The 17,643-nt window shown below is 37.9% G+C and overlaps 1 protein-coding gene across 2 annotated transcripts in view; it reads left to right on the top strand.

Annotated features, from left to right (window-relative positions):
• PLCH1 (phospholipase C eta 1) overlaps positions 1–17,643 on the top strand; it is a gene marked incomplete at its 5' end in the record, with an annotated part of 239,409 nt that overhangs the window by 179,996 nt on the left and 41,770 nt on the right. The gene's annotated exons all lie outside the window — the stretch shown is intronic.

Here is a 17,643-nt window from a genome sequence, read left to right as displayed (position 1 = left end):
CACCTTCTATAACTCACATGATTTCCAGGAACATATGACAATCTGAGAGTAGCACCTGCTCATGTTAACTTGTTATAAGGTTTACAATTTCATTTCTACAGAAAAGTAGTATTCCTCTAGATGTCTGGACAATTATTCTACCCTCTAAAAAAAGAGAAATATTGTATAAAATCTGCTAATTTACATTATTGCCCTGAATTCAATTACTACATCATTAAAAAAAGTCTACTCTCTTTGAAATAATAGTAACTGTGATGGCTTCCTATAGGTATTAAAGAGAGCTGGTATTATTTTCAAAGAGGGCAAGGGCTTAATGACAGCTGAAGTCTCAGTAGATAGTTCTTTCTTGGCTTTGATGCATTTTAGAAGGGATGAAGTGGAGAAGACTCAGCCTTGAAGTGAAAAGGAAAAATTACCATCTGTATTAATCCATTGCCTTTTAATAGTTTTTATTAGCTCAATTAAATACCACTAATAGGGCTATGGTTACAGAAAATTAATCTCAAGAGATTTACATAAGTGAAAATATAATTAATATTTTTGTTTCTTTTTTGCTCTTCCAGCTAATTGCTATTTTTATAATTAATTACTTGCTATTATAGGTAATTTCGTTCTTTAAGCTTTATTTTATAAGCCAGATTTTTGTCTCTGAATTTCAATATCTTTGCCTCTTGTTTCCCAAAACTCTTGGTTGCCAGCCTCAGAGTAGTCTATCATTTAGAAGCAAGGAGCAGAGAGTCTTGACTAAGTTATGTGTTTAGCGAATGTAGTTTTTAGTGAAAATGAGTGGTGGAAATTTAGCTATTGATACTATCACAATAGTCATTTGTTGCTCTGAGTAAAACCCAAGTTATTCTAGTTTCTAAATCCACCCAGTAATATAAAATTTCTTCTGATATCAGTGAGCCTCCTAACTTTCTAAGTTAAATATCTACAATTATAAAAGAGAATTAGGTATAGTTTTATGGAAACAAACCAATAAATTCACCTGTGAAAATATCCAACTGGGTTCCTCTCAGTCTTCAAAGTCTCTTGGTTGATGTCTAGGAACCCATATAGGTCGAGAGTTTACAATGTGATTCCATAAAGATAGCCATGATCTTTCATTTGGATTCTTTGATTTGGGCCTAAGTGAAAGTGGAGAGCCCCTTACCTGTAACATTTTACAGGTGTCTCTTTGTTAGACTTTAGGAGAGAAAATATATAAAGAAATCAACATTCTAGTGGAAATATATAAGGTTTTTACTCATCTTTTTCAAATCTTTTTTGTCTATTTTTGAGCTCTTCTGAGAAAAGGCAGTGCTGTATTTAGAAAGCCAAAGTGTTATCCCGTAATCAGTCAATTTCTAGTTCTGTTGTCAGCAGAGGGCTCAGATGCCTTATCTGAGTGTTGAACGTAAATTGTCTGATCTAAATCGAGTGTCTGATCATATTTCTGCAAAGGCGGATGTACTGTGCATAGTTTGTATGAAACCAATAATTACCTTAGAGGAAGTTCTTAACCTCAGTTTTAAGTTAACAGAATGTGGTTAGATTTATAAGTTATAGATATTGCAATAATTATTGCAATAAATAAAGATTTTCAGCTTAGCATTCGCGAACACTGGAATGCTAGCTGTCATGGGGCTTATGCAAGATTCATTGGCACATTCAAAAGATTTTTATGGAGGAACTCCTGTTGGAGATGCACCAACATGCTGTAGATGTTGGGGCATATATCAGTAAACAAAACAGACAAAAATCTTTGCCTTCGTGGAGTCTCTGCATTGGTGGGAGAAGGGAGGATAGACAATAAGTAACGTGTAGTGTACTAGGCAGTGGTAAGCGCTAAAGGGAAAAAGGGAGGGAAGAAGTGTAGAAAGTGTGTGTGTAAAGGGTCTGTTGACGTTTTAGATGGGATGGTCAGGAAAGGTCTCACAGAGAAGGTAACACCTGAGCAAAGACCGGAAAGAGGCGAAGTTAGCCATGCTCATATCTGGGGTGGGGTGGGAGGTTGTTCCAGGCAGAGGGAACAGCAGATGCAGAGGTCAGAAGCAGGATCTGTGGCTCGCCCAGCTTTACCCTGTTCTTTACTCTGTTCTTTACGTTAGAACAGAGAGGGAGGCAGGACCCTCACGCTGGCCTTCTTACTCCTCCTAGTCTACCATCAAGCTGAGGGATTCAAACCACACCGAAAGCTTTTGCTCTTTTTAGAAATGCTTTCTTTTGAATTAATTGAATCCTTTAAGCTTCTACCTCATTAATCTGAGGCTTCAGCCATAGAGAAAATCTGGCTCATACTGTAATAAGCCATAGGTAAAGCCGGTGTGTTCAATGACCCAAGAATCACACAACTCAAAGACTCCGGGGACAGCTTCCTTTCAACCACAGCACAGTAATCTAACAAATTTGATTCAGTGGGGCCAGCTCACCATTATTCATTTTTATGGGGTCCTCTAATGTCAGTGTGCCTTACAGACTTTCCACCCCACTGGTTCAACCTCACTGATTTTTTCCTCTTCTGCTGAGCTATTCAGTATCTTGTTCCTTGCACTCTCTGAATCTGGGTTCAGCCAGCTTCTTAGGCACAAATATCAAGCTGTCTGTCTCCTATATGAAGCTCATCCCGTGAACACCAAGCCTTCCAACAAGTTTAAACAAGCCCTAGTAGAGTAACATGTAACCACTTTTTGTGTTATGTTAGTACCCTAAAACCATTATTCACTCTGCATGTCTCATACTAAATACTTTAATAGTTTCCTCCCTCCCTATTACCTTAGATTAACCTTCTTTCCTAAGTTATTCATTTTATGATTTGAGCCATTTTAAGGACAATTATGAATCTTGTTGGTTTAAGACTTGTCAGCACTCATGGAAAGGATGAGTTACCTCATGATGTTGTGAGGTCCTGTTCCTCGGTAAACACCCACGTGCCGGGCATGCTGTTTCATCCTGGTGACAAGGGGTGAGGAGTGGAAGGTGAGCTGAAGATTCCAGTTGTTTTCTAGTATATGATACAATTTCTTCCTCCCTGCCCTGCCAGAGAGTTAAGGTAATGAACATTTAAGGTCTAATGTACTGTATGTATTATTGATATGTGTATGTACATATTTCCCTTATATTTCAAAGTTATTATCTTCTGAGAATTATTGCCGAGAACTCAACTATCCCTGTTGTTTTTTTAAATTAATTTTTATTGGAGTGTAGTTAATTTACAGTGTTGTATCAGTTTGTGCTGTATAGCAAGGTGAATCAGCTATACATATACATATATCCACTCTTTTTTAGATTCTTTTCCCATATAGGTCATCACAGAGTATTGAGTAGAGTTCCCTGTGCTATACAGTAGGTTCTTACTAGTTATCTGTTTTGTATATAGTAGTGTGTCTATATCAATCCCAGTCTCCCAATTTATCCCTCCCTCTTTCCCCCTTGGTAACCATAAGTTTGTTTTCTACAACTATTTCTTGTTGGTAATATGTCTTTCCTTTCTATTCTAGCTGTTCTGTGACTTCACTATTAAATGACTAGAAGTAGGTTTATTTTTCTTAGCACTCCATATTCACTTCCTACTGGAGAACTCATGTTTTCTTTCATTCTAGAAAATTCTCAACAGTTTTGTTCTTTAAATATGTTTTTATGCCATTTCATCAGTCTTCTTTTTCTGGAAGTACTATTAGATTTAGGTTAGAATCTTACTTTATTTTCTATATCTCTTAATTCTTTAATGTTTTCTTTTTTTTCGGTATGCAGGCCTCTCACTGGCGTGGCCTCTCCCGTTGCGGAGCACAGGCTCCGGACGCACAGGCTTAGCGGCCATGGCTCACAGGCCCAGCCACTCCGCGGCATGTGGGATCTTCCCGGACCAGGGCAAGAACCCATGTCCCCTGTATCGGCAGGCAGACTCTCAACCACTGCACCACCAGGGAAGCCCTAATGTTTTTTTTATGTCTCTGCTGATTCTGGGTACTGTATGTTTACAGTATTATTTTCCAATTCATTAATTATCTCTTTGACTACATCTGGTCTAGAGTTTATCCCAGCTATTCTTTTAATTTCAATGACTATATACTTGATTTACAAAATTTTTATTGTTTTTTTTTCGTAGACACCTGTTCTTATTTTACTGTTTGGCTTCTTAGTTTCTTGTTCTTTTTATGGAGCTATTTCTTTATATCTTTGAGCATCTAAACATACTTATTTCAAAGTGAAAGAGTGAGTTTCCTTTCCATGTGTTGATGTTTTTAGCACTCCATCTTAGCATTAGTTTTTCCACATGGGTTTTAGAATTTGGGGTTGAATATTCAGTTTTGAGTGGAATGTTTTTTCCCCTTCCATTCTCCTTCTTTCTATATTTAACCTTCTTATCTAGTGGTTTTGGGATTGCTTCTACTTGAACACTAAGCACCCCCACCCTCATGGCACCCACACATATACACACAGCCCACCTGTGCCCCAGGTTCCTAACCAGACCTTACATTGATTGAGAGTTCTCTGCCACTAGAGATGTTGAAGATATTACCCATTCAGTCACCAAGCAAACCAGCACTTTGTTTGTCTTCTTATTCATTCTTACCTCTTTTGATATTAAATTTTGAATCTTCCTCACAATAGTTTTTTTTTTTTTTAATGTTTCCTATTATAAGCAAGGATCCCATTCCAGCTTTCTTCACCACCTTGGTTTCATGTTGAGAGACCAGCTCTAATCTCCCACAGCATGTGGAACACTTTTAGTTTCTATTGTACTAAAAGATATAAATTCTTGGCCACCTTTGCTCTCTGTGAATATGGAGCTCAACTACATTTATGATCTGCAGTGATCTTGTTTATTTTATTTCGACCAAGATTATGATTTTTCTCTTTGTTAGTTCTTCTGTCATTGCAGCAGTGGGGGACTTTAAAGCATGAATGTACATTGTCATATATAAACCCACATGTATGTACAGATGCACAAACCCAGACTTACATTCATTTTGGACAGTATTTTTTTTGTTTTAATGTATATGAAGAATGGTTGCTCTAATAACATTTAAAAGTGTATGCTTGGGCTTCCCTGGTGGCGCAGTGGTTGAGAGTCTGCCTGCCGATGCAGGGGACACGGGTTTGTGCCCTGGTCCAGGAAGATCCCACATGCGACAGAGTGGCTGGGCCTGTGAGCCATGGCCGCTGGGCCTGCGCGTCTGGAACCTGTGCTCCACAACGGGAGAGGCCACAACAGTGAGAGGCCTGCGTACCGCAAAAAAAAAAAAAAAAAAAAAAGTGTATACTTAACAGCTCTGAAGAAACATTACCTTTTGCTATTTTTCTGACATTGTACTATTATATTTTTATACCTGAGCTAAAATCAGCTTTTAAATATGAAACACTTGTTGAACCCTTACTAGCACCAGCACTATGCTAAGGACTTTATACTTATAGAATTTCATTTTATTCCTATAGCCATGGGGATGGAGTTGAAACTATCATTTCTGATGTTTTACAGATTAGGAAAATGGGGTTGTGCTAGATAAAGTAATTAATCTAGTGATTAATTTAGAGGAGGAAAATTATATGGGCCATCCTTGCTCTCAAGCATGATATTTTATATGACCTCTCAGATTTATGTCTTTTGGGGAGTTCATATAGCTGGAGAGACACACTTATCACACTGGCAACAAATAATAACAAACTTGACAAATTGTTATGTCATGTGGAATTGACTTAAGAAAATGTGAATTCAGAGGAAAGAGAGCTGAGGGTAGCCTGGAATACCCAGAGTAGGTCAGATGACATACTGGGTAGCAGTCATCAAACACACAGGCTTTGGAGCCTAGGTCAAAGCCTGGCTCTGCCACTCTAGACCTGTTTCTTTATCTTCATCTTCTAAATGGACATCAAAATAATACGTCAAAATCTTTTTCTGGCTCTCTGACCTGCCTACCACCTTCATAAGTTGCGTTCACACTCCTGGGAAGGGGTTGTCCCAGTTGGCTCTGAACTGTTGTAGGAGTGTCCTCTCCTGGCTGACATTGACCTCTGACCTGGAGAAGGAGCAGGTCTACAAACCTAGGGGACTCTCATGACCTTGCACAAATACATTGTGTGACTGGCCATAATATCTTGAGAATCTTGAAGTCATCCATTTTATCTCCTTATCTTCCTGGGGATCTCTACTCTTTAAAAAAGCTATTACTACATGAAAAAATCTTGAGACAAACAGAAAGAATAAGGGTTCTAAATTCTGATTCTTACTGACAGCAACAAAATTAATAGGCTCTATATTATAAGAATAAGCAATTTATTTTTAATTTTTATTTTATCTTGGAGTACAGTTGATTCACAATGTTGTGTTAGTTTCAGGTGTACTGCAAAGTGATTCATTTCACAGAATTAGAACAAAAATTTTTACAACTTGTATGGAAATGCAAAAGACCCTGAATAGCCAAAGCAATTTTGAGAAAGAAAAACGGAGCTGGAGAAATCAGGCTCCCTGACTTCAGACTATACTACAAAGCTACAGTAATCAAAACAATATGATATTGGAACAGAAACAGAAATATAGATCAGTGGAACAGGATAGGAGAACAGGATATATATATATATATATATATATATATATATATATATATATATATATATATACACACACACACTCTTTTTCATATTTTCCATTATGGTTTATCAGAGGATATTGAATATAGTTCCCTGTGCTATACAGTAAGACATTTAGATCTTCTGCCCAATCTTCTGTTTAGATCTTCTGCCCAATTTTTGATTGGGTTGTTTTTCTGATATTGAGCTGCATGAGCTCCTCGTATATTTTGGAGATTAATCCCTTGTTGGTTGATTCATTTGCAAATATTTTCACCCATTCTGTGCATTTTTTCATTTTGTTTATGGTTTCCTTTGCTGTGCAAAAGCTTTTAAGTTTAATTAGGTCCCATTTGTTTATTTTTGCTTTTATTGTCATTACCCTAGGAGGTGGATCAAAAAATATCTTAAGGCAATTATGTCAGAGAGTGTTCTGCCTATGTTTTCCTCTAAGAGTTTTATAGTATCCCAGGTTTATGTTTAGATCTTTAATCCATTTTGAGTTTATTTTTGTGTATGGTGTTAGAGAGTGTTCTAATTTCATTCTTTTACATGTAGCTGTCCAGTTTTCCCAGTACCACTTATTGAAGAGACTGTTTTTCCTCCATTGTATATTCTGCCTCCTTTGTCATAGATTAGGTGACCATAGGTGCATAGGTTTATCTCTGGATAAAATAGTATGGAGGTTCCTTAAAAAAACTAAAAATAGAGCTACCATATGAGCCAGCAATCCCACTCCTGGACATATATCCAGAGAAAACTATAATTTGAAAAGATACATGCACCTCAATGTTCATAGCAGCACTATTTACAATAGCCAAGACATGGAAGCAATGTAAATGTCCATCAACAGAGGATTGGATAAAGAAGATGTGGTGTATATATAATAAAATATTACTCAGCCTTAAAAAAGAACAAAATAATGCCATTTGCAGCAACATGGGTGGACCTAGAGATTATCATACTAAGTAAAGTCAGAGAAAGACAAATATCTTACATCACTTATGTGTGGAGTCTAAAAAAATGACACAAATGAACTTATTGACAAAACGGAAACAGACTCACAGACATAGAAAATAAACTTATGGTTACAAAAGGGCAAAGGTAGGGGAGAGGGATAAATTAGGAGGTTGAGATTAACACATATGCACTATTATATATAAAATAGATAATCTACAAGTACCTACTGTATAGCATAGAGAATTCTACTCAATACTCTGTAATAACCTATAAGGGAAAAGAATCTGAAAAAGAATAGATATATGTATATGTATAACTGAATCATATGGTAGCTCTATTTTTAGTTTTTTAAGGAACCTCCATACTGCTCTCCATAATGATTGTACCAATTTACATTTTCAGCAACAGTGTAGGAGGGTTTCCTTTTCTCCACACCCTCTCCAGCATTTATTGTCTGTAGATTTTTTGATGATGGCCATTCTGACCGGTGTGAGGTGATACCTCATTGTAGTTTTGATTTGCATTTCTCTAATAATTAGTGATGTTGAACATCTTTTAATGTGCTTTTTGGCCATCTGTATGTCTTCTTTGGAGAAATGTCTATTTAGATCTTCTGCCCATTTTTTTAAAATATATTTTTTATTGATTTATAGTTGAATTACAGTATTGTGTTAATTACTGCTGTACAGCAAAGTGACTCAGTTATACATATATATATATATATATATATATATATATATATACACTTTTTTTCATATTTTCCATTATGGTTTATCAGAGGATATTGAATATAGTTCCCTGTGCTATACAGTAAAACATTTTTGTTTATTCTGTATATTCCAGTTTGCATCTGCTAATCCCAAACTCCCAGTCCAACCCTCTCCCACCCCCCTCCCCCTTGGCAACCACCAGTCTGTTCTCTGTGTTCCTGATTCTGTTTCTGTTTCATAGATAGTTTCATATGTGTCATATTTTATGAGTGATATCATATGGTATTTGTCTTTCTCTTTCTGACTTTCTTCACTTAGTATGATAATCTCTAGTTGCATCCATGCTGCTGCAAATGGCATTATTTCATTCTTTTTTATGCCTGAGTAGTATTGCACTGTATATATGTACCACGTCTTCTTTATTCATTCATCTGTCGATGGACATTTAGGTTGTTTCCATGTCTTGGCTATTGTGAATAGTGCTGCTATGAACATAAGGGTCCATGTATCTTTTTGAATTATAGTTTTGTCTGGAGTGGGATTGCTGGGTCACGTGGTAATTGTATTTTTAGTTTTCAGAGGAACCTCCATACCATTTTCCACAGTGGTTCTGTCCGTTTTTTTTTTTTTTTTTTTGCGGTACGCGGGCCTCTCACTGCTGCGGCCTCTCCCGTTGCGGAGCACAGGCTCCGGACTCGCAGGCTCAGCGGCCATGGCTCACGGGCCCAGCCGCTCTGCGGCATGTGGGATCTTCCCAGACCGGGGCACGAACCCATGTCCCCTGCACTGGCAGGCGGACTCTCAACCACTGCGCCACCAGGGAAGCCCTCTGTCCCTTTTTTGATTGAGGTGTTTGTTTTTTTTGATACTGAGCTGCATGAGCTGTTTGTATATTTTGGAGATTAATCTCTTGTCAGTTGCATCGTCTGCAAATATTTTCTCCCATTCTGAAACTAATATAATATTTTAAATCAACTATACTTCAGTTTTACAAAAAGGAATAGTGACTTCTCCTGGTTGGAAATATAAGCCATTCTCATCCTCTGCCATAGTTGTATAAATTTGACTTATTATGTAGTAAAGGAATGAAATCATTATTTAACTGAAGAAAACAAAGGAAAATGATTATCTTAAGGGTTAAGTTAAGTTCATACTCTGTAAAGAACTCAGAACAATGCCTGGCACATAATTTGTACTCAGTAAATGTTAGATACGATCTATAAGAAGAATAGCAGCTGCAGCATGATTATCGCTAATGTAAGTCCTGAGCTGGTCCTTGAGCAGAAGAAGGTGTTCTAAGGGAGCTAAAGGAGCAGGCAGGAGACAGGAGAGGACAGGAGTAAATGCACAGCCTCGGATGGCTGAGAAGCAGCTGCTCTTCAGCCCAAGACACTCAGGTGGCCAGCTTGGAGAGCTCTAAGGCACTCACAAAGGGCAGCTAATATATTATCCTTCCTGTCTGCAACTCTAACCCAGAGGGGGAAAAAAGACATTTTGGGACAGTGAGATATTCCAGTGTTTTGTTTTTCGTTTTTAAAGCAAAGGCCCCAACTGTGGCTGCACATTGGAATGACAGGGGAGCTTTCAAAAATCCCAATGCCCTGGTCCTCACCCAGAGATCCCATGTAATTGGTCTGGGATGGGGCCTGGAATTTTGCCACATGCCCCTGGTGATTCCAGTGTGCAGCCCAGGTAGAGCACCACTCTGCATGGTGGTAGAGAGAGTCCCTCATTAAGGGGCAGCCCCTCCAGCCCACTCCCTCCCCTTTCCTGCTGCTTCCCAGCCTGGAAGTGGTCAGCCCTCTCTGTTTCCAGTGATCTTTTCATTTCACGCTGGAGACAAAACAAGAATGTGTTTTGTGTTTGACTTATTTATTTGTGGTTGATATTCCTAGATCATATTTGCGTCTCAGAAATGGGAATTAGGAAGCCTGATTGCGGCTCAGGTGGAAACTACTCCAGACCATATTGAAGGGCTGCTGTCCCCTCCCCCCAACTCCAGCTGCAATATCCTCCCTCTCCCACCGCTCAGGGAACAAAAGAGCAAGATGCTTATGGCTTTCAACTGTGGTCCCTGCTGCAGCTGCACGGTGGCTGACTCTTGCCAGGTTAAGTGTGTCGCAGCTTTTTTTCAGTAGTGCTATTGGGTTCCAGGGCCAAACGATAATATATTAATGAAACCTCAGCCACACATTTATTTATTCTTGTGCTGTAAATCACAAGGAAGAAAAAGATCAACAGGCAGAAATATCATTCCTTCAGCAACTCCCAGCGTTGAGAGGATGTAAGGTGAATAATTATAGCCTTTGTGTTAAGCATTCATTATTTCACCAGCACCAGTGGGTCCGGCTTTGTATCTTTAGCCTTGTTTTGCTGACGCTGAAAGTGTTTGGGCATAACTGCCACGGTTCATTTCCTCACTGTCTCTGACTCCTCATGTGGCCCTGAGCCAGGCAAGGAAACTGATGCTTACTTATTTGGGGCATTTGTGCGACACCAGGCATGCTAGGTGCTCTTACACACTTTCTCTTTTGGATCTTTCAACACACGTGCTCCCTGCCAGGCTCTGGGTCACTTGAAACGTGTTGGGAGTTTGAGACCTGGACTTCCTTTCTCGGATTCACTTCTTTTTTAAAGAATTTTATTTATTTATTTACTTCTGGCTGCATGGCACGTGGGATCTTAGTTCCCCGACCAGGGATCAAACCCTCGCCCCCAGCATTGGAAGCGTGGAGTCTTACCCACTGGACTGCCAGGGAAGTCCCTCTTGGATTCACTTCTGACCTTAAGTGAAACCTACTATTGTATATTTTTCTACAGAGGGATTGTGATGCTTTATTTCCCAGATGTCCTGTAGGAATAAAGATTATTTAAAATATGATTAATTTGACTTAGGAATTTATCTTTTTCTGTAACAGTAGAAAAGGGATGACTGCAGCACTGTATGGTGAAGTAGACACAGAATTTTGAATTGGAAGTCTTAGGTCCCACCTCATCCACTTCATAGGCATGTGTGTCTGGACAAGGTGTTGAATCTTTCTGCCTCTGCATCATTATGAGTAAAATTTGGCTAGTCTTTTTAACTTTTTATTTTATATTGGAGTATAGATGATTAACAATGTTGTATTAGTTTCAGGCGTACAGTAAAGTGATTCAGTTATACATATACATGTAGCTATTCTTTTTCAAATTCTTTTCCCATTTAAGTTGTTACATAACATGGAGCAGAGCTCCCTGTGCTATACAGTAGGTCCTTGTTGGTTATCCATTTTATTTTATTTTATTTTTTCAATTTTCTCTATAGTTTATTAATAAATAAAAAGTTTTTTTTTTTTTTAAAAAAGAGAAGCATCATAATTTGGCTATTCCTACTGCCTTAAAGGGTCTTGGGTGGTTCAAAGTGTTGTTACATGACAGTGCTTTGTAAGCCTTAGCACAGCATATAAAGTCTTAGTTGCTTTTTCTGTGTTTCCCGGTGCTCTTTTCTCCATGTTCATATAGGTTACTCGTTCTCATAGATACTGCTTTGCTAAGTGTTGCTCATGTTGGAATGCCTTTACCCCACTCTTTGCCAGATTATCAGCTCTTATTCATACAGCCCATTGTAGAAGGTTGATTTGTGGCCGGCGAAAGATACGTCCAAGGCCTACCATGTGGTACCTATGAGTTTGACCTTATTTGGAAAAAGACTCTTTGTAGATGTAATTAGGTTAAGAATCTTGAGATGAGATCATTCTGGATTAACCGGGTGAGCCTTAAAAATCCAATGACAAGTGCTCTTATTTTGTGGGAGCAGCTCATCCTTTATTAATATTAGGAGTGGGGACAACAGGAGAAGGCCATGCAAGGAAAGCCAAGGAGTGCTTGGTGCCACCATAAACTGGAAGAAGCAAGGAAAGGTTTTTCCCTGAGAGCCTTGGGGAGGCTGAATGTAGCACTGACAACAGCTTGACTTTATACTTCTGGCCTCTAGAACTGTGAAAAAATAAATAGCTCTTCATTTTAAGCTACCAGGTTTGTGGTAACTTATTGTAGCAGCCACAGGAACCTAATACACGCCTCTTTTAAGGCTCGGCTCAAGCGTCCTCTGATCCTGGAAGTCTCCTGCATTCCCAAGGCTGGGCGAGGTGCCCCTCCTCTGTGTGCCCATCTGTCACCCTACATGCACCTGTTGTGTAATTATGCACTGATGTGTCTGCCTCCTCTGTGACACTGAGAGTTCTATGACAGTGGGGTTGTACCTTAACAATGTTTTCACCTTGCATATAACAGCTCAATATATATTTGTTTTATGCAGAATGCTCTCAAACTCTCTCTCACCTGTATTAACTCCCCCACCAGCACTTTGGTCTTAGTGCTCGTAGTGGAAACCAATGCGTCTGGCTTTTCTTTTTTTTTTCTTCGAATTTTTGAATTTTATTTTATTTATTTTTTTATATAGCAAGTTCTCATTAGTTTTCCATTTTATACATATTAGTGTATATATGTCAATCCCAATCTCCCAATTCATCACACACACACACCCCAGCCGCTTTCCCCCCTTGGTGTCCTTACGTTTGTTCTCTATATCAGTGTCTCAGTTTCTGCCCTGTAAACTGGTTCATCTGTACCATTTTTCTAGGTTCCACATATATGCGTTAATACACAATATTTGTTTTTCTCTTTCTGACTTACTTCACTCTGTATGACAGTCTCTAGATCCATCGACGGCTCTACAAATGACCCAATTTCGTTCCTTTTTATGGCTGAGTAATATTCCATTGTATATATGTACCACATCTTCTTTATCCAGTCGTCTGTCAATAGGCATTTAGGTTGCTTCCATGACCTGGCTATTGTAAATAGTGCTGCAGTGAACATCGGGGTGCATGTGTCGTTCTGAATTATGGTTTTCTCTGGGTGTATGCCCAGTAGTGGGATTGCTGGGTCACATGGTAATTCTATTTTTAGTTTTTTAAGGAACCTCCATAGTGTTCTCCATAGTGGCTGTATCAATTTACATTCTCACCAACAATGCAAGAGTGTTCCCTTTTCTCCACAGTCTCTCCAGAATTTGTTGTTTGTAGATTTTCTGATGATGTCCATTCTAATTGGTGTGAGGTGATACCTCATTGTAGTTTTGATTTGCATTTCTCTAATAATTAGTGATGTTGAGCAGCTTTTCATGTGCCTCTTGGCCATCTGTATGTCTTCTTTGGAGAAATGTCTATTTAGGTCTTCTGCCCATTTTTGGATTGGGTTGTTTGTTTTTTTATTATTGAGCTGCTTGAAGTGTTTATATATTTTGGAGATTAATCCTTTGTTGATTTGTTTGCAAATATTTTCTCCCATTCTGAGGGTTGTCCTTTCATCTTGCTTGTAGTTTCCTTTGCTTTGCAAAAGCTTTTAAGTCTCATTAGGTCCCATTTGTTTATTTTTGTTTTTATTTCCATTACTCTAGGAGGTGGATCAAAAAAGATCTTGCTGTGATTTATGTCAAAGAGTAGTCTTCCTATGTCTTCCTTTAAGAGTTTTATAGTGTCTGGTCTTACATTTAGGCCTCTAATCCATTTTGAGTTTATTTTTGTGTATGGTGTTAGGGAGTGTTCTAATTTCATTCTTTTACATGGATCTGTCAAGTTTTCCCAGCACCACTTATACAGTGGAGAAAAGACAGTCTCTTAAATATCTTTGCCTCCTTTGTCATAGATTAGTTGACCATAGGTGTGTGGGTTTATCTCTGGGCTTTCTATCCTGTTCCATTGATCTATATTTCTGTTTTTGTGCCAGTACCATATTGTCTTGATTACTGTAGCTTTGTAGTAGAGTCTGAAGTCAGGGAGTCTGATTCCTCCAGCTACGTTTTTATTCCCTTAAGACTGCTTTGGCTATTTGGGGTCTTTTGTGTCTCCATACAAATTTTAAGATTTTTTGTTCTAGTTCTGTAAAAAATGCCATTGGTAATTTGATAGGGATTGCACTGAACCTGTAGATTGCTTTGGGTAGTAGAGTCATTTTCACAATACTGATTCTTCCAATCCAGAACGTGGTATATCTCTCCATCTGTTTGTATCATCTTTAATTTCTTTCATCAGTGTCTTATAGTTTTCTGCATACAGGTCTTTTGTCTCCCCAGGTAGGTTTATTCCTAGGTATTTTATTCTTTTTGTTGCAATGGTAAATGGGAGTGTTTCCATAACTTTTCTTTCAGATTTTTCATCATTAGTGTATAGGAATGCAAGAGATTTCTGTGCATTAATTTTTTATCCTGCTACTTTACCAAATTCATTGATTAGCTCTAGTAGTTTTCTGGTGGCATCTTTAGGATTCTCTATGTATAGTATCATGGCATCTGCAAAAACTGACACTTTTACTGCTTCTTTTCCAATTTGTATTCCTTTTATTTCTTTTTCTTCTCTGATTGCCATGGCTAGTACTTCCAAAACTATGTTCAATAATAGTGGTGAGAGTGGGTATCCTTGTCTTCTTCGTGATCTTAGAGGAAATGCTTTCAGTTTTTCACTGTTAAGAATGATGTTTGCTGTGGGTTTGTCATATATGGCCTTTACTGTCTTCAGGTAAGTTTGCTCTATGCCCACTTTCTGGAGAGTTTTCATCATAAATGGGTGTTGAATTTTGTCAAAAGCTTTTTCTGCATCTATTGAGGTGATCATATGGTTTTTATTCTTCAATTTGTTAATATGGTGTGTCACTTTGATTTGCTTATATTGAAGAATCCTTGCATCCCTGGGAAAAATCCCACTTGATCATGGTGTATGATCCTTTTAACATGTTGTTGGGTTCTGTTTGCTAGTATTTTGTTGAGGATTTTTGCATCCATATTCATCAGTGATATTGGTCTGTAATTTTCTTTTTTTGTAGTATCTTTGTCTGGTTTTGGTATCAGGGTGATGGTGGCCTCCTAGAATGAGTTTGGGAGTGTTCCTTCCTCTTCAGTTTTTTGGAAGAGTTTGAGAAGGATGGGTGTTAGCTCTTCTCTAAATGTTTGATAGAATTCACCTCTGAAGCCATCTGGACATGGACTTTTGTTTGTTGGAAGATTTTTAATCACAGTTTCAATTTCATTACTTGTGATTGGTGTGTTTATATTTTCTGTTTCTTCCTGGTTCAGCCTTGGACGGTTATACCTTTCCAAAAATTTGTCCATTTCTTCGAGGTTGTCCATTTTTTTCCCATAGAGGTGCTTGTAGTAGTCTCCTAGGATAGTTTGCATTTCTGCTGTGTCTGTTGTAACTTCTCCTTTTTCATTTCTAATTTTATTGATTTGAGTCCACTCCCTCTTTTTTTAATGAGTCTAGCTAATGGTTTATCAATTTTGTTTATCTTCTCAAAGAACCAACTTTTAGTTTTATTGATCTTTGCTATTGTTTTCTTTGTTTCTATTTCATTTATTTCTGCTCTGATCTTTATGATTTTTTTCCCTTCGGCTAACTTGGGGTTTTGTTTGTTCTTCTTTCTCTAATTCCTTTAGGTGTAAGGTTAGATTGTTTATTTGAGGTTTTTCTTGTTTCTTTAGGTAGACTTGTATTGCTATAAACTTCCCTCTTAGAACTGGGTTTGCTGCACCCCATAGGTTTTGGATCATCGTGTTTTCATTGTCATTTATCTCTAGGTATTTTTTTATTTCCTCTTTGATTTCTTCAGTGATCTCTTGGTTATTTAGTAACGTATTGTTTAGCCTCCATGTGTTAGTGTTTTTTACGTTTTTTCCCTGTAATTCATATCTAGTCTCATAGTGTTGTGGTCAGAAAAGTTGCTTGATAAGATTTCAGTTTTCTTAAATTTACTGAGGCTTGATTTGTGACCCAAGATGGGATCTATCCTGGAGAGTGTTCTGTGCGCACTTGAGAAGAAAGTGTAATCTGCTGTTTTTGGATGGAATGTCTTAGAAATATCAATTAAATCTATCTGGTCTATTGTGTCATTTAAAGCTTGTGTTTCCTTATTAATTTTCTGTTTGGATGATCTGTCCATTGGTGTAAGTGAGGTGTTAAATTCCCTCACTCTTATTGTGTTACTGTCAATTTCCTCTCTTATAGCTGTTAGTAGTTGCCTTATGTATTGAGGTGCTCCTATGTTGGGTGCATATATATTTATAATTGTTATATCTTCTTCTTGGATTGATCCCTTGATCATTATGTAGTGTCCTTCCTTGTCTCTTGTAATAGTCTTTATTTTAAAGTCTATTTTATCTGATATGAGTATTGCTACTCCAGCTTTCTTTTGATTTCCATTTGCATGGAATACCTTTTTTCATCCCATCGCTTTCAGTCTGTATGTGTCCCTAGGTCTGAAGTGGGTCTCTTCTAGACAGCATATATATGGGTCTTGTTTTTGTATCCATTCAGCAAGCCTGTGTCTTTTGGTTGGAGTATTTAGTCCATTCATGTTTAAGGTAATTATTGATATGTATGTTCCTGTTACCATTTTCTTAATTGTTTTGGGTTTGTTTTTGAAGATCCTTTTCTTCTCTTGTGTTTCCCACTTGGAGAAGTTCTTTTAGCATTTGTTGTAGAGCTGGTTTGGTGGTGCTGAATTCTCTTAGCTTTTGCTTGTCTGTAAAGCTTTTAATTTCTCTATTGAATCTGAATGACATACTTGCCAGCTAGAGAAATCCTGGTGGTAGGTTCTTCCCTTTCATCACTTTAAATATGTCCTGCCACTCCCTTCTGGCTTGTAGACTTTCTGCTCAGAAATCAGCTGTCAACCTTATGGGAGTTCCCTTGCATGTTATTAATTGTTTTTCCCTTGTTGCTTTCAACAATTTTTCTTTGTCTTTAAGTTTTGCCAGTTTGATTACTGTGTGTCTCGGCATGTTTCTCCTTGGGTTTATCCTGTATGGGTCTCTCTGGACTTCCTGGACTTGGGTGTCTATTTCCTTTCCCATGTTGGGAAGTTTTCAACTATAATCTTTTCACATATTTTCTCAGGTCCTTTCTCTCTTTCTTCTCCTCCTGGGACCCCTATAATGCGAATGTTGTTGCGTTTAATGTTGTCCCAGAGGTCTCTTAGGCTGTCTTCATTTCTTTTCATTCTTTTTTCTTTATTCTTCTCCACAGCAGTGTATTCCATCATTCTGTCTTCCAGGTCACTTATCCGGTCTTCTGCCTCAGTTATTCTGCTCTTGGTTCCTTCTAGTGTATTTTTCATTTCCATTATTATATTGTTCATCTCTGTTTGTTTTTTCTTTAATTCTTCTAGGTCTTTGTTAAACATTTCTTTCATCTTCTCGATCTTTTCCTCCATTCTTTTTCCAAGGTCCTGGATTATCTTCACTGTCATTATTCTGAATTCTTTTTCTAGAAGTTTGCCTATCTCCACTTCATTTAGTTCTTTTTCTGGGGTTTTGTCTTGTTCCTTCATCTGGTACATAGCACTCTGTCTTTTCATCTTGTCTGTCTTTCTGTGAATGTGGTTTTTGTTC

Source organism: Stenella coeruleoalba, assembly GCF_951394435.1.
Source record: "Stenella coeruleoalba genome assembly, chromosome: 5".
Lineage (NCBI taxonomy): Eukaryota > Metazoa > Chordata > Mammalia > Artiodactyla > Delphinidae > Stenella > Stenella coeruleoalba.
This window is presented reverse-complemented; position numbering and strand designations above follow the sequence as displayed.